Consider the following 23,106-nt stretch of genomic DNA (forward strand, 5'->3'; position numbering starts at 1 on the left):
CGTGTTCAGTAAATGCATTGCTATTGGGAGTAAGGGGCTGTGTGTGTGTGACCGCTGTATGAATGTGTGCGACAGAGATGTGCTTGCCAGTTATACACCTACTGATAAAAGGCCTAGTACTTGCGCTTTTCATCCATCAGTCTGCTGTCAGCCAAACTCGCACTGAGCTGTAGCTAACTAGCTAGCAGAGCTCAGCGGGTGTTGTCAACTGTTTTCAGTGGCAGCAGACTAGAGTCAAAGTCGCACACAGGAGCTACAGATGCACTGTCAGGGCATGCTAGCATTCAAGCTTGTCCCGTTTTGTAGCCCTAATTGTGCACCTAAAAGTTCCCATAGGTTTCGGCATATTGGGAGTTAAGGCTGCATGATTCTTGCTAAAATGTGAATCATGATGTCTCTCCCTGTGAACTGAAATCACAATTCTCTCAGATGATTCTTTTTTTTTTTCAACAAAAAAATATTTTGCACTTTTAGATAATCAAGTGAGAAACACACCAGAGATGCTTGTTGTCTAGACAGGACTTTAAACAGACGACGTGAAGATAAGACTACAAGACATCAAATTGCTGGCTTTTAACTAAGAAGTCTCTTGTAACAAAAAAACAACAACCCAAGTCTCTTTTTTTCTTTAGAACAGGGGTTTTCTAATTGAGGGAGAGTTGTTGTTGCTAAACTATATGTTGCACTCAGCCACAAAAACAGTTTCCAACAATAAATGTTGTTACTGTTAAGTGACACATTATTTTCTTTTTCTCAGGATTTTTTTTTTTTTTTTTTGTCTGACCCTCCTGAAGCGCTCTGGTGCCCCCTTGGCCCCCCACCCCCACCCTACCCCACCCCACCCCCCATGGAGGCACAACCTTCACTTTGTAAACTTGCTGGTATCAAGGGTATAATGTATAAAGTCTCTACTACAAATATATGTTACAGTGAAAGAGTTGGAACATCTACATTATAGACTACTTACATCTTAAATAATAAATGATTACAAAAAAGAACATCCCATGTGAAGCTATATATTGTTTGAATCATAACTGAAAGGTCCCATATTGTAAAAAGTCAGATTTCAATATTTTTTTTTTAACATGAAGCAGATATGTGTGATATATATACAGTAAATTCTATGAAAGTATCAAAATGCTTACTCCTCGGAGAAAATGCACACAGTCTTAAGTCAGAAATTGTGACTCAAACCAGCTGTCATGATTTTCATGAATTTGCGATGTCACAATATAATAGTAAAAGGTGCTGCTACCGTGCCATTATCATCATTTCCAGGATTCAGTGGCAGTGCAGAGAGCGCGGATATCGAAAGCCTGGGCACACTGACCAGTCAGTGAAGACTTTTTAGCAGACAGTGTGTGAGAAGTCTTTTTGTATGTCTTATTTAATATAAAGTAGGTACAGGTGCTGTATAAATACTTTCAAAGTATCAAAACACTCAATCCACAGGGAAATAGACACATCAAATATTAGTATGCAATAAAGTAGTAGTACACAGTAAAACAGTGTCTCTAAATAGGACATCAGGAGTTCTCTGGACCAATGTATAAAAACTTATTATATTAAAACTTAAACATAAACATTCTACATGGGTTCTTTGTATTTTCTTTTGGAATATTTTGTAGTGTCTGTGTATTTCAGGAGGAGGGTGATTGCAGGTATGTTGTATCCCCAACATACAAGTATGAACTTGAAAATGAGCACATTATGGGAGCTTTAAAGAGAAACATTAGATGAGATGAGATACCTAAGAAACCATGATGTCCCACAAATATATTTAAACTGTAAATGTTACATTCAGAGGCAGATACATGCAGAAATAGGGTCGAATTTTTTATTTTATTTTTTTTTATCGAATGTAATTATTTTGATTTTGGGAGGGTACCCGATCACCGGGAGAAAACCCTTTGATTAATGGAAAAAATTGGGGGTCAATTTAGAGTGTTCAATTAGCCTATAGTGTATATCTTTGGATTGTGGGAGGAAACCTGAGCACCAGGAGAAAACCCACACGGACACAAGGAGAATATACAAACTCCACACAGACGAACAGGTGGAAGTGTCGCTGTGAGGCTGCAGTGCTAATCACCGAGCCACTGTGCCGCCCTTCATTCACTGAAAGGGGGGAGAGGATGAGGGAGGAAGGGTAGAGAGACGGACAGATTTAGGAGAGGTGGAGATGGGAATGGAGAGATGGGGTGAGGAAAGGAGGGAGGGCGGGAGGGTAGAAGGACAAATTCAGGAGAGGTGGAGATGGGAATGGAGAGATGGTTGAGGGAGGGAGGGAGGGCGGGAGGATGGATAGAAGGACAGATTCAGGAGAAGTGGAGGTGGAAATGGGAGAGATGGAGTGAGGCAAAGAGGGAGGGTGGAGAGGTGAAGGAGGCAGAAAGAGGGAGATAGTGTTGTCAAACCTGAGTTGAACAACCAGCCACCTCCTCCTCTGCCACCATGCTGTTGTTGTCACCCCTGCTCTTCTTCTGGAACCAGCTGAAGAAACCCTTCTTGTCTGTGGCAACCCTCTCTTTCTTCTGGCGCAGTTTGTCCTTCATTCCCTGCAACGTTGTTTCTCGGTCCTCGTTCGTCCTGCGAAACCATCCTCGCCTCTTCTTCTTCACTGTCAGACAGAGCTCCTCAAGCTCTGTCTTCTCTTCCTCCATCTTAATAAATATCGCCTCCGCCTCTTTTTCTCTGGTCGCCCAACGTTGCTCTTTCTCTGCCAGATCTTTTTTAAACTTCTCCAGTTCTTTCTTCTCCATCTCCTCTCTCCGTTCAATCATTGCCTTGCAGAATTGTTCTTTCTCCGCAAGGTCTTTCTGGAACTTGTCTTTCAGTTCCCTCATTTCGTCCTTGGCCTGTTGTAATTTGGCCTCCCAGCACTTTTCCTTCTCGGCCATCTCCGTCTTGAGTTTGTTGCTCTCATCCAGCATCTGTTGTTCCGTCATAGCCCAGGTCTTTTCTTTCTCGATGACTCCGAGACCTTCTCCTCAAGATTGTTGACTTTTTCTTGAGAAGCTTTCTCGCGCTGAATAAATTCAGCTTCTTTGCTCTGCAGCTCCAAGACCTTTTCTTTCTCCTTCTCAAGTCTTCTTGCCATGTACGAAAACTCCTCTGTGTCCAAGGGCCCGTTGGTTGTCACCCGCTCTGCCTGGATTTGGAGACTCTTCTTAAGGTGGGAGATTTGTACCTCCTGCCTCTTGATGGTCTGATGGTGTCTCCTGTTTTCAGCCGCCATCTCCGACTCCCTCGACTGATGATACTCCTTCAGTCGGTTCATTTCCTGTTGGTCGCTGTGGACTTTCTGGGAAATCTTCTCCTTTTCGGCCTGTATTCTGTCAATTTGCTTGAGCAAGCTGTTGACTTCTTCCTTCAGGCGGGTGATCTCTTGTTGAGAGTTGTTCAGGGCATTTTGAATGGCCCGCTGACGTCCCCCTTTGTTGGTTTTGTGCTGTTTGGGATTCATGGCTGTGCTGTGTATTTGTCCGTAGAAGAACTGGTCTGTGGCAGAAAGTGACTGTCTGTGACAGACTCAAGTTTTCTATGGCAAACTTGGCGCTGGTCTGTAGATTCTCTCAGTAGAAACCGAGATGTGATGTGACTGGAATCCACAACACTCCTGTGTAGTTGACCAATGACACTCTGCTGGACTGGCCAGGTTTTATATAGCCACACCAGAATTCTAGAATGACACATTAAAGACGCTTCCATTCCTTTATGAGCTCATAGAACACAAAATGACAAAAGAGTCTCTTCTCCATAGCAACCGTTGCCATGGTGATGATGTTTACTTCCTGTCTGCTGATGTTATTTACAAACACTCCAAAACATTGCAACAGGAAGTAAAAAAGGATCAATGTAGAACGTTGTAAAGTTTAAAAGTATTTTTTGATAGGCGGACCAGGAAGCTAGCGTCGCCCTGGTTCCCACCACAAAAAGGAATTATTGGATTTTGAGTAATTGCCAAAAAAAAACCCAAAAACTCTATGGCAAAGGTTTCAAAATGTGGGAAAGTGAGCCTACCTCATGCACCAACTTTTATTGTTGTTGCAATACTATATTTTCCACTCAGCCATAAAAAAAGGGTTACAGTTATAAATGTTATCATGTATTTATTTTTACATATTTAAACATCTGTATCCTTTTTTAAAACATCTTTTAACATCTTTTTAAAAACATCATAAACATTTTCATTTCAATTTTATAAAGAGGAAGGGAACTCCATCTCCATAAACAGCCCAAAGTCATCTTTTGCCCCCCACACATAGCTAACATTAGCAACCAGACTTTCATTTTTCTTTTTTATTTTTCTCAGGTGTCTCCCTTTGATGTGCTCTGGCGCCCCCCAGGGGAGGCGTGCCCCACACGTTGAAAACCGCTTTGTTAAAACATATTAATAGTGTCTATAAAGGCTTTCCAAAAACCGAACACAATTAAGGTAATCTGAAAGAAATATATGTTGAATAGTATCGAAGGCCTTATAAAAGTCTGAAAATAAGAATGAACGCTTTTGAATGTATTGAATCTTTATAGGCCAATTAATGAAAGAAAAAACTCCAATATTATTGCTAATATGATGGCCTTTTATAAATCCACAATGTGTTTCAGCAACAATATTGTTAATGCCTGTCTTCAGTCTGTTAGCATAGGCTAAGGCTAATATTTTATAATCAATTGTTAGAAGAGTAGTGGGGCACCAATTATCAATTAATAAAGTATCTTTATCTGGTTTTGGGATAAGAGAAACAATACCCTGTTTCATAGTTGAGATCATCTCTCCCTGACTGATGCATTTCTTGTACATATAAGTTAAAGGACTTTGAATGAGGTCCCAAAAATTAACATAAAATTCAACCAAAAGACCATCAATACCTGGTGAATTTCCCTTTTTCATTGAGAAAAGAGCTATTTTAATCTCATTTACTGTCAGATCAGATTCAAAAAGTGTCTGTAAGTCCTCATCAATAGCTGAACGTGGAGACAAAGCTGAAAATTAATTTGGGGTTTGTACAATGAGTTCCATTAATATTAAGAGCCGCTATAGACTTTCTTTTTTCCATTTTTTTCAAGAGCAAAAAAGTAGCCATTTAGTTCTAGATCTTATAAATGTACCCTTAGCCAAATCCAAGTGAATCTTATCTATTTTCAGTTGAATCTCTTTCAATTCTAGTTCCTCTTCAGGGATTTTAGATAAGAGGACATTTATTCTGTTCGTTAAACTACACTCGTTTTGATTTTTGAGGGCTTTTAACTCTTTGCTTCTCTTCATAGCAACAGCTCTAATAATGAACTTAAATTACTCCTATTTCTTTTTATATTCGCAGTTCGTCTTCTCATGAAATATTTCAGTAACTAGCTTTTTAACACTGTCATTAAATTGACTGTCTTTGAGAAGGGCATTGTTGAATTTCCAGTAGCCTCTTAACTTTAGAGTATTTTGTGAGCTACCAAGTTTGAGAAAAAAAAAAAAGGGAGACAATGAGACAATGAGAGACATCTTTAACAAGATGAAGTATAGAAGATGAAATAAAAAAAAAGGTCAATTCTCGATCGAGAGCTCAAGTTTTTGTTCGACCAAGTAAAATCTTTTATATCGGGGTTTAAGAAACGCTGAGCATCAGTGAGAGCGATCAGAACACAGCTTTATGATAAGATTACCTCTTTGAAAACCTTGACAGGTTTTTGGATGAAATCTATCAATGGCCTCATCAGTACATTCATTAGAGTCCTCACATAAAATTAAATAAGAGTTTGGATATTTATGAAGAAGCATTAGTTTAGAAATTATATCTAAAAAAAACCCTCTTATAAGAGGAATGACATTTATGGCCATAAATATTTCAAAGAATGAATGTTAAATTATCATGCTTATGTGTGAATGCAATCCACCTGCCATTGTTTGAGGAATTACTTGTGAAACACCCCCTTTAAATTATATAGGAAAATTGTGACCTAGCAAATATATTGTAGTAGAAACCCAACATACAATTATGAAATTTAAAATGAGCACATTATGGGACCTTTAAAGAGAAATATTAGATAAGTTGAGGTACTTAAGAAACCATAATATCACAGAAGTATATTTAAACTGTAAATCTTATATTCAGAGGCAGATACATGGAGAAATAGGCTTGAATTTTTATTTGATTTTTTTTATCGAATGTAATTAATTCGATTGTGGAGGGGAATTGAAAACACATCTGCAAATCCTTTGTGAAACCCTGTACATGTTGATTGAACCATAACGTAAAGATCCAATTTCTAAAAAGTCAGATTTCCTGGTCTTATTTAATATATAACAGGTATAGGTGCTGTATAAATACTGTCCAAGTATCAAAACACTCAATCCACAGAGAAATACACACATTAAGTATTACTATGCAAAAAAGTAGTAGTACAGAGTAAAACAGTGTCCCTAAATAAGCCATCAGGAGTCCTGTGAATTTATGATGTCACAACTCTGGGCCTGTATATAAAAACTCATTATACTGAAACTTAAATGTAAAAACATTCTACATGCGTGTCTTTGTATTGCCTGTTGGAATATTTTGCAGTGTCTGAGTATTTCAGGAGGAGTTTGATTACAGATATATTGAGAGAATGTGAAAGAAATAATGTTTTTTGAACATTAAAGCAAATATATTGTAGTAGTGTTCAAGTATGGACTTGAAAATGAGCACATTATGGGAGCTTTAAAGAGAAACATTAGATGAGATGAGATACCTAAGAAACCATGATGTCCCACAAATATATTTAAACTGTAAATGTTACATTCAGAGGCAGATACACGCAGAAATAGGGTCGAATTTTTTATTTTATTTTTTTATCGAATGTAATTATTTTGATTTTGGAAGGGTACCCGATCACCGGGAGAAAACCCTTTGATTAATGGAAAAAATTGGGGGTCAATTTAGAGTGTTCAATTAGCCTATAGTGTATATCTTTGGATTGTGGGAGGAAACCTGAGCACCAGGAGAAAACCCACACGGACACAAGGAGAATATACAAACTCCACACAGACAAACAGGTGGAAGTGTCGCTGTGAGGCTGCAGTGCTAATCACCGAGCCACTGTGCCGCCCTTCATTCACTGAAAGGGGGAGAGGATGAGGGAGGAAGGGTAGAGAGACGGACAGATTTAGGAGAGGTGGAGATGGGAATGGAGAGATGGGGTGAGGAAAGGAGGGAGGGCGGGAGGGTAGAAGGACAAATTCAGGAGAGGTGGAGATGGGAATGGAGAGATGGTTGAGGGAGGGAGGGAGGGCGGGAGGATGGATAGAAGGACAGATTCAGGAGAAGTGGAGGTGGAAATGGAGAGATGGAGTGAGGCAAAGAGGGAGGGTGGAGAGGTGAAGGAGGCAGAAAGAGGGAGATAGTGTTGTCAAACCTGAGTTGAACAACCAGCCACCTCCTCCTCTGCCACCATGCTGTTGTTGTCACCCCTGCTCTTCTTCTGGAACCAGCTGAAGAAACCCTTCTTGTCTGTGGCAACCCTCTCTTTCTTCTGGCGCAGTTTGTCCTTCATTCCTTGCAACGTGTTTTCTCGGTCCTCGTTCGTCCTGCGAAACCATCCTCTCCTCTTCTTCTTCACTGTCAGACAGAGCTCCTCCAGCTCTGTCTTCTCTTCCTCCATCTTAATAAATATCGCCTCCGCCTCTTTTTCTCTGGTCGCCCAACGTTGCTCTTTCTCTGCCAGATCTTTTTTAAACTTCTCCAGTTCTTTCTTCTCCATCTCCTCTCTCGTTCAATCATTGCCTTGCAGAATTGTTCTTTCTCCGCAAGGTCTTTCTGGAACTTGTCTTTCAGTTCCCTCATTTCGTCCTTGGCCTGTTGTAATTTGGCCTCCCAGCACTTTTCCTTCTCGGCCATCTCCGTCTTGAGTTTGTTGCTCTCATCCAGCATCTGTTGCTCCGTCATAGCCCAGGTCTTTTCTTTCTCGATGAGCTCCGAGACCTTCTCCTCAAGATTGTTGACTTTTTCTTGAGAAGCTTTCTCGCGCTGAATAAATTCAGCTTCTTTGCTCTGCAGCTCCAAGACCTTTTCTTTCTCCTTCTCAAGTCTTCTTGCCATGTACGAAAACTCCTCTGTGTCCAAGGGCCCGTTGGTTGTCACCCGCTCTGCCTGGATTTGGAGACTCTTCTTAAGGTGGGAGATTTGTACCTCCTGCCTCTTGATGGTCTGATGGTGTCTCCTGTTTTCAGCCGCCATCTCCGACTCCCTCGACTGATGATACTCCTTCAGTCGGTTCATTTCCTGTTGGTCGCTGTGGACTTTCTGGGAAATCTTCTCCTTTTCGGCCTGTATTCTGTCAATTTGCTTGAGCAAGCTGTTGACTTCTTCCTTCAGGCGGGTGATCTCTTGTTGAGAGTTGTTCAGGGCATTTTGAAGGCCCGCTGACGTCCCCCTTTGTTGGTTTTGTGCTGTTTGGGATTCATGGCTGTGCTGTGTATTTGTCCGTAGAAGAACTGGTCTGTGGCAGAAAGTGACTGTCTGTGACAGACTCAAGTTTTCTATGGCAAACTTGGCGCTGGTCTGTAGATTCTCTCAGTAGAAACCGAGATGTGACGTGACTGGAATCCACAACACTCCTGTGTAGTTGACCAATGACACTCTGCTGGACTGGCCAGGTTTATATAGCCACACCAGAATTCTAGAATGACACATTAAAGACGCTTCCATTCCTTTATGAGCTCATAGAACACAAAATGACAAAAGAGTCTCTTCTCCATAGCAACCGTTGCCAAGAGTGATGTTTACTTCCTGTCAGCTGATGTTATTTACAAACACTCTAAAACATTGCAACAGGAAGTAAAGGGGGATCAATGTAGAATGTTGTAAAGTTTAAAAGTATTTTTTGATAGGTGGACCAGGAAGCTAGCGTCGCCCTGGTTCCCACCACAAAAAGGAATTCTTGGACTTTGAGTAATTGCCAAAAAAAACCAAAAACTCTATGGCAAAGGTTTCAAAATGTTGGAAAGTGAGCCTACCTCATGCACCAACTTTTATTGTTGTTGCAATACTATATTTTCCTCTCAGCCATAAAAAAGGGTAACAGTTATAAATGTTATCATCTATTTATTTTTACATATTTAAACATCTGTATCCTTTTTTTAAAACATCTTTTAACATCTTTTTATAAACATCATAAACATTTTCATCTCAATTTTTTAAACATCTATTGAGCCATCCTTTTTTTAAGACATGAGGTACTTTTAAATTTCGATTACACTCAGGCAAGCGTTTGCCCACATTTATCATCCACAGTCTCATAACTAAATTGAAAACAGACTCAACAATAGCCCTGTTAAAGTGTGCCTTGCTCACATTGCTGTATCACTGTCTCAACATTGTGCATAAATCCCTCTCGGCAAGTAGCTGATTGACTTTTTTGCCTCCCGATTTTGCTCAGTCACCTACTTTAGTGGAAACAATGAGTCTGTGTCTTAGATGTGCATAGGCAGGTGATGCAGGGATGCACAGCAGAAAGGATTTAATGTAGATGGTCCTGCGCCTAGCCTTTTTGTAGAGGAAGGGGAACTCCATCTCCATAGACAGCCCAAAGTCATCTTTTGCCCCCCCACACATAGCTAACATTAGCAACCAGACTTTCATTTTCTTTTTTATTTTTCTCAGGTGTCTCCCTTTGATGTGCTCTGGCGCCCCCCAGGGGAGGCGTGCCCACACGTTGAAAACGCTTTGTTAAAACATGTTAATAGTGTCTATAAAGGCTTTCCAAAAACTGAACAAATGAAGGTAATCTGAAAGAAATATATGTTGAATAGTATCGAAGGCCTTATAAAAAGTCTGAAAATAAGAATGAACGCTTTTGAATGTATTGAATCTTCATAGTCCAATAAATGAAAGAAAAAACTTTAATATTATTGCTAATATGACGGCCTTTTATAAATCCACAATGTGTTTCAGCAACAATATTGTAATGCCTGTCTTCAGTCTGTTAGCATAGGCTAAGGCTAATATTTTATAATCAATTGTTAGAAGAGTAATAGGGCACCAATTATCAATTAATAAAGTATCTTTATCTGGTTTGGGGATAAGAGAAACAATACCCTGTTTCATAGCTGAGATCATCTCTCCCTGACTGATGGATTCTTGTACATATAAATTAAAGGACTTTGAATGAGGTCCCAAAAATTAACATAAAATTCAACCAAAAGACCATCAATACCTGGTGAATTTCCCTTTTTCATTGAGAAAAGAGCTATTTTAATCTCATTTACTGTCAGATCAGATTCAAAAAGTGTCTGTAAGTCCTCATCAATAGCTGAACGTGGAGACAAAGCTGAAAATTAATTTGGGGTTTGTACAATGAGTTCCATTAATATTAAGAGCCGCTATAGACTTTCTTTTTTCCATTTTTTTCAAGAGCAAAAAAGTAGCTATAATTTGTCTCCCCATCTTCTAGCCATTTAGTTCTAGATCTTATAAATGTACCCTTAGCCAAATCCAAGTGAATCTTATCTATTTTCAGTTGAATCTCTTTCAATTCTAGTTCCTCTTCAGGGATTTTAGATAAGAGGACATTTATTCTGTTCGTTAAACTACACTCGTTTTGATTTTTGAGGGCTTTTAACTCTTTGCTTCTCTTCATAGCAACAGCTCTAATAATGAACTTAAATTACTCTTATTTCTTTTTATATTCGCAGTTCGTCTTCTCATGAAATATTTCAGTAACTAGCTTTTTAACACTGTCATTAAATTGACTGTCTTTGAGAAGGGCATTGTTGAATTTCCAGTAGCCTCTTAACTTTAGAGTATTTTGTGAGCTACCAAGTTTGAGAAAAAAAATAGGATCAGAAAATGGAGCAAAAGAATGAGAGACATCTTTAACAAGATGAAGTACAGAAGATGAAATAAAAAAAAAGGTCAATTCTCGATCGAGAGCTCAAGTTTTTGTTCGACCAAGTAAAATCTTTTATATCGGGGTTTAAGAAACGCTGAGCATCAGTGAGAGCGATCAGAACACAGCTTTATGATAAGATTACCTCTTTGAAAACCTTGACAGGTTTTTGGATGAAATCTATCAATGGCCTCATCAGTACAGTCATTAGAGTCCCCCACATAAAATTAAATAAGAGTTTGGATATTTATGAAGAAGCATTAGTTTAGAAATTATATCTAAAAAAAACCCTCTTATAAGAGGAATGACATTTATGGCCATAAATATTTCAAGGAATGAATGTTAAATTATCATGCTTATGTGTGAATGCAATCCACCTGCCATTGTTTGAGGAATTACTTGTGAAACATCCCCTTTAAATTATATAGGAAAATTGTGACCTAGCAAATATATTGTAGTAGAAACCCAACATACAATTATGAACTTTAAAATGAGCACATTATGGGACCTTTAAAGAGAAATATTAGATGAGATGAGATACTTAAGAAACCATAATATCACAGAAGTATATTTAAACTGTAAATCTTATATTCAGAGGCAGATACATGGAGAAATAGGCTTGAATTTTTATTTGATTTTTTTTATCGAATGTAATTAATTCGATTGTGGAAGGGAATTGATAACACATCTGCAAATCCTTTGTGAAACCCTGTAAGTGTTGATTGAACCATAACTTAAAGGTCAAATTTCTAAAAACTCAGATTTCCTGGTCTTATTTAATATATAACAGGTATAGGTGCTGGATAAATACTGTCCAAGTATCAAAACACTCAATGCACAGAGAAATACACACATTAAGTGTTACTATGCAATAAAGTAGTAGTACAGAGTAAAACAGTGTCCCTAAATAAGCCATCAGGAGTCCTGTGAATTTATGATGTCACAACTCTGGGCCTGTATATAAAAACTCATTATATGAAACTTAAATGTAAACATTATACATGCGTGTCTTTGTATTGCCTGTTGGAATATTTTGCAGCATCTGTGTAATTCAGGAGTAGGTTCATTACAGATCTATTGAGAGAATGTGAAAGAAATATGTTTTTTGAACATTAAAGCAAATATATTGTAGTAGAAACCCAACATACAAGTATGGACTTGAAAATGAGCACATTATGGGACCTTTAAAGAGAAACATTAGATGAGATGAGATACCTAAGAAACCATGATGTCCCACAAATATATTTAAACTGTAAATGTTACATTTCAGAGGCAGATACATGCAGAAATAGGGTCGAATTTTTTATTTTATTTTTTTATCGAATGTAATTATTTTGATTTTGGAAGGGTACCCGATCACCGGGAGAAAACCCTTTGATTAATGGAAAAAATTGGGGGTCAATTTAGAGTGTTCAATTAGCCTATAGTGTATATCTTTGGATTGTGGGAGGAAACCTGAGCACCAGGAGAAAACCCACACGGACACAAGGAGAATATACAAACTCCACACAGACGAACAGGTGGAAGTGTCGCTGTGAGGCTGCAGTGCTAATCACCGAGCCACTGTGCCGCCCTTCATTCACTGAAAGGGGGAGAGATGATGGGAGGAAGGGTAGAGAGACGGACAGATTTAGGAGAGGTGGAGATGGGAATGGAGAGATGGGATGAGGAAAGGAGGGAGGGCGGGAGGGTAGAAGGACAAATTCAGGAGAGGTGGAGATGGGAATGGAGAGATGGTTGAGGGAGGGAGGGAGGGCAGGAGGATGGATAGAAGGACAGATTCAGGAGAAGTGGAGGTGGAAATGGAGAGATGGAGTGAGGCAAAGAGGGAGGGTGGAGAGGTGAAGGAGGCAGAAAGAGGGAGATAGTGTTGTCAAACCTGAGTTGAACAACCAGCCACCTCCTCCTCTGCCACCATGCTGTTGTTGTCACCCCTGCTCTTCTTCTGGAACCAGCTGATGAAACCCTTCTTGTCTGTGGCAACCCTCTCTTTCTTCTGGCGCAGTTTGTCCTTCATTCCTTGCAACGTTGTTTCTCGGTCCTCGTTCGTCCTGCGAAACCATCCTCGCCTCTTCTTCTTCACTGTCAGACAGAGCTCCTCAAGCTCTGTCTTCTCTTCCTCCATCTTAATAAATATCGCCTCCGCCTCTTTTTCTCTGGTCGCCCAACGTTGCTCTTTCTCTGCCAGATCTTTTTTAAACTTCTCCAGTTTTTTCTTCTCCATCTCCTCTCTCCGTTCAATCATTGCCTTGCAGAATTGTTCTTTCTCCGCAAGGTCTTTCTGGAACTTGTCTTTCAGTTCCCTCATTTCGTCCTTGGCCTGTTGTAATTTGGCCTCCCAGCACTTTTCCTTCTCGGCCATCTCCGTCTTGAGTTTGTTGCTCTCATCCAGCATCTGTTGCTCCGTCATAGCCCAGGTCTTTTCTTTCTCGATGAGCTCCGAGACCTTCTCCTCAAGATTGTTGACTTTTTCTTGAGAAGCTTTCTCGCGCTGAATAAATTCAGCTTCTTTGCTCTGCAGCTCCAAGACCTTTTCTTTCTCCTTCTCAAGTCTTCTTGCCATGTACGAAAACTCCTCTGTGTCCAAGGGCCCGTTGGTTGTCACCCGCTCTGCCTGGATTTGGAGACTCTTCTTAAGGTGGGAGATTTGTACCTCCTGCCTCTTGATGGTCTGATGGTGTCTCCTGTTTTCAGCCGCCATCTCCGACTCCCTCGACTGATGATACTCCTTCAGTCGGTTCATTTCCTGTTGGTCGCTGTGGACTTTCTGGGAAATCTTCTCCTTTTCGGCCTGTATTCTGTCAATTTGCTTGAGCAAGCTGTTGACTTCTTCCTTCAGGCGGGTGATCTCTTGTTGAGAGTTGTTCAGGGCATTTTGAATGGCCCGCTGACGTCCCCCTTTGTTGGTTTTGTGCTGTTTGGGATTCATGGCTGTGCTGTGTATTTGTCCGTAGAAGAACTGGTCTGTGGCAGAAAGTGACTGTCTGTGACAGACTCAAGTTTTCTATGGCAAACTGGCGCTGGTCTGTAGATTCTCTCAGTAGAAACCGAGATGTGACGTGACTGGAATCCACAACACTCCTGTGTAGTTGACCAATGACACTCTGCTGGACTGGCCAGGTAAACCTGGCCAGTCCAGAATTCTAGAATGACACATTAAAGACGCTTCCATTCCTTTATGAGCTCATAGAACACAAAATGACAAAAGAGTCTCTTCTCCATAGCAACCGTTGCCAAGAGTGATGTTTACTTCCTGTCTGCTGATGTTATTCACAAACACTCTAAAACATTGCAACAGGAAGTACAAAGGGACCAATGTAGAATGTTTTAAAGTTATAAAGTATTTTTTTAATAGGCGGACCAGGAAGCTAGCGTTGCCCTGGTTCCCACCACAAAAAGCCACTGGAATTATTGGATTTTGATAAACTACAGGAGCAATGTAAGCTTCATACCAAAGGAATGCAGTTAAAGATGGTGGAGCTTGGACTTAAACAATGACACAATTTCATCATTATCCAAAGTGTCTTTCAGCTCCTTTTTCAAATGGAAGAAAACATCAACTGTCATGTCGACCTGTGAGCACACATGCTCTGTTGCTTGTTCTGATCTGGTTAACAGTGGAAATCAAGCGCTCAACTGTGGAGCTTGTTAATTGGAAAAGTAGTAAATGTTTGGAAAAATATCTTCTGGACAAGAGTTAAGAACCTTGATTATTGCGGTATAAGAATGACCGACATCGCCAACAACTTAGCGCCAGGCAACTTGGCAAGGAGTTCAAATGAGCGGGCACAACAGCCTGATCTGTGGCCCCCAAAGCCAGCTCAGAGAATGCAACATGGTATAGATCGGTGGTGTAATTATACATCCACAGCTGGGATGGATAATAGAGGAAGTCTCCCTGTCCCGGTTTACCCAATTAATTTCAAAAGTATTAAAGTCATATGAAATAACACTCAGGTTTTTATTTTAATTTTATTTATTTGCATTTGCATTTGCAGCTAACTTGCACTTTTTTTTAAATTTAAGATTATGCTGGGTGTGCCAGCTTGAGTAATAAATTGCACATTCGGACACACCCTTAGCATGACAATAGCCAATTGCCTCCAAACAGTTAAATAGACAACTAACACATGAAATATATAAAATAAGTCTGCCAACATACATTGATTAAGTTGTCCAAATAATGACCAGTGCTTGTGCTGCTCAGTAGTTCTTGCAGGACTTTGCATTGAAAACACTGATGAAGTATTGAATATATTCTAAAATCCATTCATTTACATAATCACCGCTTTTTAATGTTTCTTTTCCAAGATAATGTCACTCATTAAATTTGCATGCCATCTGCTATATCCGAATGTGGCTTTTGTGATATTTGCAAGCAATCTATAATATTTTATGTGCTGTTTACAGCCATAATTAGTATGCTTTAGTGTTACTGTAGGCTCTTTAGTGTTGGTACGGACACTATGGGGCCTATGGTTCGAAGTACTTATGAATCACACTGTTGTAGTGCATACTGCTTTGTTCTTTTTATACACAGACATTGACAGTATGTTTTCTTCTACTTTAGTCTGGTTACGGTTACACTCTCACTTTACAGTGACTTTTTATTCATATGGGATTAAGGGAAAACACAGAAAATACCTTTTGAAAAAGATAAACAACATAAGGTGAATCATTCACTATGATGACTACACTGAGGCTGTTATTCATAAAATAACATGAATCAATAGTGGCAACAGCAGCAAAGTAGAAGGTGTGATAATAATAGCAATTGTTATATGTCATTTTGCATACTACTGTTATGTGTATACATCGAAACACTGTGATGTTACACCAACAAAAACTCACTTAAATTGGTAAACTTGTTTATTTCTGCTTTAATTTTCAGCTGTAACTGTAGCTGTAGCTGTAATCTTTTACTGTAACAGTTAAAGATATAAAGTTGAACATGATGGTCCAACCAATCTGACATATAACTATGACTATTTGAGTTGCTTTGCTAAATCCAATCTATCTGTGCGAAAGCCAAACAATGTACTGCTATGGATAGGGACTGCATCAAAACGGTGCCACCTACAAAGACCCACCTAAAATAATCTGTATCAATAGGCCCTATAAGTGTATGCTATGTTTGGAATATTTTCTGTGTAATCTAACATATTAACCAATTGAGGCACCAACTCCCATCTTCAGCAAAATCAATGTCTTTGTCAGTGGAGACTGGTGATTTTGAGATAATGGCTTCAGTTACCTGTTGAAAGGGGCTGTCTGACGGCAAGGAAAGTCGTGAAAATATTCTAAATATAGTATGTACTAAACTCTTTGAAACCTAAGCAAATAGGTTTGATATGGATAGAAGGCAATGAGCAACTTAAGAAGAAATGGCCCAAAAGTGTTTAAGAAATTAGTAAAAAGTCACAAGGAAATGTCTGAAAAAAAGAAAGAAAGTAAAAAAATCAAAGAAAATTACCCCAAAAAGTGCTATTCATATGTGTGTATGTATGTGTTTTTGTTCTATTTTTTAAATTTGTATATATCACATACATACAATATATAAATTAAACCAATATTTCTTGTTCCGGCAATGTTTGCTCAGCACCGTTTTATTTTCTGTGTGTGATGCAGGGGTTTTCTACCTGGACCCTAGTTCAATTTTTTTGTGTTAAGATTGTAAACGACAGTGCAAAAGAGCTTTTCTCCCGGCATATTTACAAGTAAAGGGTGACTAGAAACCTCAGATGCCAGGTTTTTGACAGCATGGGGCGGGCATGGATTGTAAAGTAATTAAATTGATGAGCCATCTCAATTGCTGGAGGATGGTTTGCTGGGTCATTAAAAGCTTGGACAGGGCTATAAATTGACTGGTCTTTTCGTTGTTTGTGTTGACCAAAGACAAACAGCGATAAGGCAATTTCCTTGTTTTTCTTTCCTCTTTCCCCTTTATCTTTTCTAACAGAAGTAAATAATGGCTTCTGCTCTACAAAACCTTTTATTTACAATATTTATGAAATTCTTTTGATCACAAATGATGAATAGCATTCCTGGCCCCCGTTGCTGAGCAATAATTGTTGAATAAACTAAATACCTTTGTAGCACTTGTAACATTCTCAGCATTTTCTATACAGATTAAGTTATTTTGCACATGCCCTCTGCAACTCATCCCCCACAATTTACCTCCCACTGTGTTACCATGACGACTACTCCATATTAATAAACGTGACTCATATTCCCCATCATTCATCAGAACCAAAACATCTCCATCTTTGACATATTTAGTAGCTTGTGGCTGTTTTTTTATGAGGATGAGGATATATCTTGTCTACATATAGTTGAAACTGCTTCCTGCCCCAAACTTGTTGACAGTAATTTCATCAGTTTGTTACCGATAAAATGATAACACGTTATAATAATCCAAGGTCTCTGCATTAGTTTTGTGTTCTTCTGCTGTGCCACCCGTGCCCCACAATATGGATAATTTATTAAAAATATGCATGAACAGCAATGGTGCACTGTGTCACTCTTGCATAGTGCATAACACAGTTAAATGCAGCTTTGGACAAATTTTATGCATCTCATGGCTTGCTCTGTCTGTTTTGTGACATCTTGAAGGCAAAGCTTTAAGTTTATTTTCCCAGTAAAGAAATACAAACGTTATATAATGCTCACCAATTTAATTTCATTTTTGAGTGTATACATTTAGTAATATTTGATGTAATGATATTCAGTATGTGCTACCACAGGCATTGTACGCTATATATATGTATATATATATATATATATATATATATATTAACTGAAAAATATAGTTTGTTATATTACTGTAAATATAAATGTAGTCAGCTTATTTACATGCTTTTGCATAGTGTGGAATAGCTGATATGTGTAAAATAATAACAGTCACATCCATAATAGTGCACCCAATGCATGTTTTATATGTATTTTCTCAGTAGAAGTATAATTTGCATCCTGTGCAGGAGCTGGAGACTAAAATTGAACAGACAGTTTCTCATATTAAACCTATGCCGATAAGATGAATCCTTATTAGACCCAGAGGCTGGAAGTAGTAGACATGCAAGAAAGTGTGTATAAAATATGAATGAGTATGTGCTCATAAGCCCCCGGACATATCGCAGCATATTTAATTAACAGTTTTCACACACAGGTATAAGCAAAGACATGTGGACACCACCATTTTTTCCTAAATTTTACTCCCACCAATGACCATTAGCACAGGTAGAACCATGACAAAGAACTGCCAGGTATGAGAAGCTAAAAGAAAAGGAAATGGAAGGAGAGGAGCAATACACATACACTAACTTAAGGGTATAGTCAGCGCCGGAAGATTTCAGCTCACACTTGCAGAAAGTATAAATGCTGGATGAGATATTACTCTAAAATGTTTCAAAACGGTCTCACGCCTCCGTGTGTGGCTGATTAATAAGCAGACAAAAAGACTGACAAAGCCTTCTAGTCTTCAAAGATTAACTGAGAGGATCGCAGACACAGTGGTATTATTTTCTTTTCTGACTCTTTTGGATTGGTGTTATTTTAACCAGCCCTGTCAGAGTGGGTGCTAACACAGAGCAGCGACATGCCACACGGAGGGCTTAAAATCCATTATCAGAGTCAGTCCCTCAAGGCTGTCTGCCGCTCTTAAGACAGTTGAAATGCATTTGCAATGAATTAAATTTCAGCCAGAGCCACTGCAGTGCTGAAGTTTTGGAGACATTGCTTATTCCATTTTTTTTGTGCCTGTGTTTCCTTTCTTGTTGCTGCTGAGGCGGAGAGGATGACAGGTGGTTTATTCTTGTGCTCGCTCACCTCGGTTTATAACAACAGCTGCTGTGAGCGCAGGTTAGCGATTTCAAACAGGTAATGTTTTTGTACCGGCGCCTCCCTTTTTCATCACTTGGCTCATCGAACACCAGTTGGTCATATTTAACATTACAGGAACAATGCGCTGGGTAAAAACTGTATGTTTTTTTTGCTGTTAGTATACAGCCTGCTGTTTCCATGATCACACTTACTTTTGCTCTGTGTGAAGTAGAAATGTTTCTGTGCCAATGGTTCTGACTAAAAAAGTAGCTTAAAGAAGGAAGACAATTGATACGGGAGGTCTCTGTGAGATTCTGATATTATAAGGCACAATATAAAAGCACAGACAAACACAACTCAAACATACATTTTACATACAAAATGGACAAATTTATATTAAAGTGGCAGTAAATATGTCAAATTATAATGTTTGTTGTTTTTTTAAATATTTTATTCATAAGGAGCATTTTAATGCTATATTAAAAACAAAAGTTCTGTGACTTGACATCATTTCATGCTTCAGCATGATCAGAGAGAACAGGTAATGATGAGCTCAAGTAGAGCTTTTTGTGGGCTAGATACATTTAGAAAATGCCCAATACAGTTCATTTCTGTTGCAGAAGAATATGCCAGATAACTCCTGCACAGATTCAATTTCCAGACATTATGGGGACATGATGTGTATCTCTACTAATCCAGAATAAGGCCTCTTAAAGAGACAGTTCCCCCCGAAATCAAAAATGGGCCATATTTTTATTCTCTTACAGGTGTGAATGAGGCTTGGATGGGAAAAAAATCAGTGAGCCCACTACAATAAACTAGACTACACCGCAAGAAAGCATTGGTGTGATGTTTTGATGACGTGTTATGCGTGCAACCTACCCTGGGAGATCTAAAAAATAGCAGTTAGCGGCTAACTCAAAGAAGAACAGCAGCGAAAAAATGTCCACAAATTGGGAAAACAAGGAGGTCTGGGAGCTCCTTTCCCACCGAGCAGAGGACATCGGCTACAATATAACAGAGATGGCAAATGATTGTTGTTGCCACGTTATACCATGCTATTGTTTATAAAGCACTGCAGATGCACATGTTATATGTCACATTAGAGTCCAACACTGTCGTGTTACATGTCATATTTGTCATGCCTCTTGATTCTGCAATACTGGTATGCTGTCTTTGCAAAGTAGACATGACAAAGGCACGTTGTAAAGGCCCAATAGTGTAATTTCTGTGTAAAAGGGGCTAATGTTTACACCTTGTCACAAGCAATGACTAGATGAACATTTCACTTGGCTAGATGATACAGTTGGAGGGTGTAGTTCAGTAAAAATTACAAGGTTCATAAATGAAACCGCTCACACCAAGGTGTGGTTATTGTCTTGAGTAGCTGGGTTATGATTTCTGGAAAGATACATTGCTGTTGAGTTTTTCAGACATATTTAGCTGAGTGTCATCTAGTTCCATTATCTTCAAGAAAAGGCAGACATCTCTATGGCAATTACAACAACAACAACAACAAAAAAATAATTATACTGATTAATAGCACTACATGTAAGAGGAAAAGTATGTATTTTTTGATTTTTGGATGAACTGTCCCTTTAAATTTCCCTACCTGGCAAAACTACTTTCTGTTGCTCCAGAAGAGAAAAACATGACAATAATTTAGCCTGCCACAGTTAGTGAACTACAGTAAATCTTCCTTCCATGAATCACTCTTGATCACAAAGATGCTTAAAGTTGTTTTTAATTATGTTACAACAGCAGAAAAGAGTAGGAAACTTCACTGGGCAGATGTGGATTGTGTGAACAGAAACAATCTAGCATTTACCCAGTGGTGTGGAATGAGTGGTCAGATTCTTGTTGAACCTGTGGTCAATGTACTGTGTCATCTGCTGTGTTTGTGTGAGAAAGGGGTATTACCGATGCACTCTGTGAACTCTCCCGGGGCTGCTTGGTGAAGTTCAAAACTCTGTAAACATGGCTTTCCCTGGTAGCTTGCCATTTTTTAAGTTTAACTTTGACAACAGCAGCATACTGTGTTTTCTGTGCTTTTAGGAAATGGTGGAATGTTTGTCTTTATGGCACATTATTGTATCCTGCTACAGTATCTGTCTTCCTAATGGACGTACTCAGAGGCTGAGCAGATGGTAGGATATTAGTGGCATATCTTTCATCAGATGATGTCCCTTTTGGGACATCTCTGGTAAAGTTGTTTGGATGCGGGTTGGCAGAGATGTATTTTTTAACTTCAACCATCATCCAAAAGTTTAATTTTGGCCCGTCAAACTGCGACAGTTTATAACAGTTTAGAGAAGACAGATACTGTTGTCTCCAGTCTCATTTTAAGGCGCTTGTATAGGATCCCAGTATGCAAGAGTTTATTAAAATGTGTGGCACACTCCAAAAGTCAAGAATTAAATGATGAGTTGTCAGTGTGGAGCCAGATTTCCGCTTGGTTGCCTCTGGTTTGCATAAAGAGTCAGCAGGGAGGAAAAATGGCAACTCCACCCAAACAAAAGTTGCATATAAACCCTCATCCCCTAAGCCCTCTACCCACAATCCCCTGTATCTCCCCACAGCCCTGTGTTCCTGACAACTGAGCATCATGACTCCCCCCTGCTCTGCTGAGCAGCGCAGTTTGCCTCATTACCATTGAATTTTGACGCTTTGTGGTTTAAAGCAAATTGTAATAATTATTTCATCTTTTCACTGTGACACTGTTGGTTAAATGCCGGATCAAGTGTGTCATTTAGTGTACCACAGAGATAAGCAGTACACTGCAGCAAGCAAGGGTGGGAGTTGAGGTCTGTGTACAGTGGAATACAGTTCAGTTAAACCCGTTTCCCACTGGAAAAAGAAACCCACTGATAATGACTAACATCTGACTTTTGTCTTTACTTGGAAAGGTTACAATCGGTATTCATTCCTGGTACAAATGATTCTGCAGTAATCACGGGTATAATTTAGCACAAGCTCCAATCAGCAGTGATGAAAATATGAAACCCTTGTGGACATGCTAATTCCCACCTCTTTTCAGGCGCAATGCAATGTTGTGCTGCCACAAATTCCATCTGCCTCCACCCATGTGGCACTGAACATCATTTCAAAGAGGTTAGCAGCAAGTCTCTATGCTGCCTCCTGCTGTCCGGCGCATTTGTGATGTCAAACGTGACACATTAGTAAAAACACAAGAAAAGCATACTCATCTAAGACCCTGGTCTACTGGCAATGGCAAAGGAGTCTATTGCCTATTATTTTTTGCAGTACTTCGAATGGCCACTTGAGGCTGGCTCCAGAGTCAAGTCAATACCCAGAGACACAAATGTTTAAATGCCCTACTTTTATACATAAATGAACATGTTTACTGCTAGATACAAAAAACACTTTTGGTCTCTGTAGCTAATTTTAACATTCATGATAACTGTACAGGGAGTGAATTATTTTTTTTATAACTCTTTTTTAAGGTCAAAAGTTACCCATATGTAAGGGTGGACTGCTTAAATTACAGGTTGTCTGCAAAGCATTGCGACAGTTTTCAAATCAGATCCACCCCTCGCTCTTCCACAGACCATCTTGTCCAAATATGGTCATTTATGGCCCCAAAAAACCAAGATGGGGACGTCCAAAATGCCAAAATTTTGAGCCCTTTTCCAAGCAGTGCTCCAACATCATTCCAAATTTGTTGGCACCTAGTTTAAAAGAGACACAAAATAAGTGAAAATGAACTATCATTACATTTTCGCTGGTCTCCATAGTGCTTTCTAGTGTTTACTAACAATGTTTTCAGGGTTATTCATGATTATTCATGATTCAAATGTCTTTTTTAAGAGACATGCAAGCTTCAAAGTTTGGGAATGGAGTATTCGCTGACGTATTTTATGTTGTTAGCTTGTGTTATTTAGAAAACTTATTTCAGGCATCTGACTAAAAACCCATTCAAAAACTCTTTGAGATGACGAAACTGGGAGTGCTGAAATGCTAATTAATTTCCGGGTTTGGGACTCATTAGTGGGTTTCTCTGTTTACAAGTATTTGCAGCAAAATAGTAAAACTAAATATTATCTGGTCTAATGTGAACATTCACTGATTATCCAATACAGCATAGGGAAACTATAATATAAGCAACATCAGTGAACAAAGTACATAGTACAAAGGGACACTAACTTATATTCGGTCCAATATTTTATGTTTTATCTGACAAGATAAGGGTTTTGAATTGGAATCAATTTCATTCAATTCAACCTGGCTCAGTTCCAAATCCGAGCAAACGTTAAATTGATTAAGAATGAGTCTTAAATCAAACTGGCTTTATCCTTTAATAACAGGTTAGATATCCAGAGAAAGATTAGTATTTTAATTTCCTCCTGCTTCTAATAATCCAGCAGACGCAGGTGGAAACGTTTTTGACATCTTTACAGATAATATCTGTTT

The 23,106-nt window shown here is 39.1% G+C and overlaps 1 protein-coding gene across 1 annotated transcript in view; it reads left to right on the forward strand.

Annotated features, from left to right (window-relative positions):
• Positions 1–23,106, forward strand: part of LOC121959628 (astrotactin-2-like) — a 353,725-nt gene that overhangs the window by 196,577 nt on the left and 134,042 nt on the right. The window lies entirely within an intron of this gene.

This window comes from Plectropomus leopardus, chromosome 20 (genome assembly GCF_008729295.1).
Source record: "Plectropomus leopardus isolate mb chromosome 20, YSFRI_Pleo_2.0, whole genome shotgun sequence".
Taxonomy (NCBI): Eukaryota; Metazoa; Chordata; class Actinopteri; order Perciformes; family Serranidae; genus Plectropomus; species Plectropomus leopardus.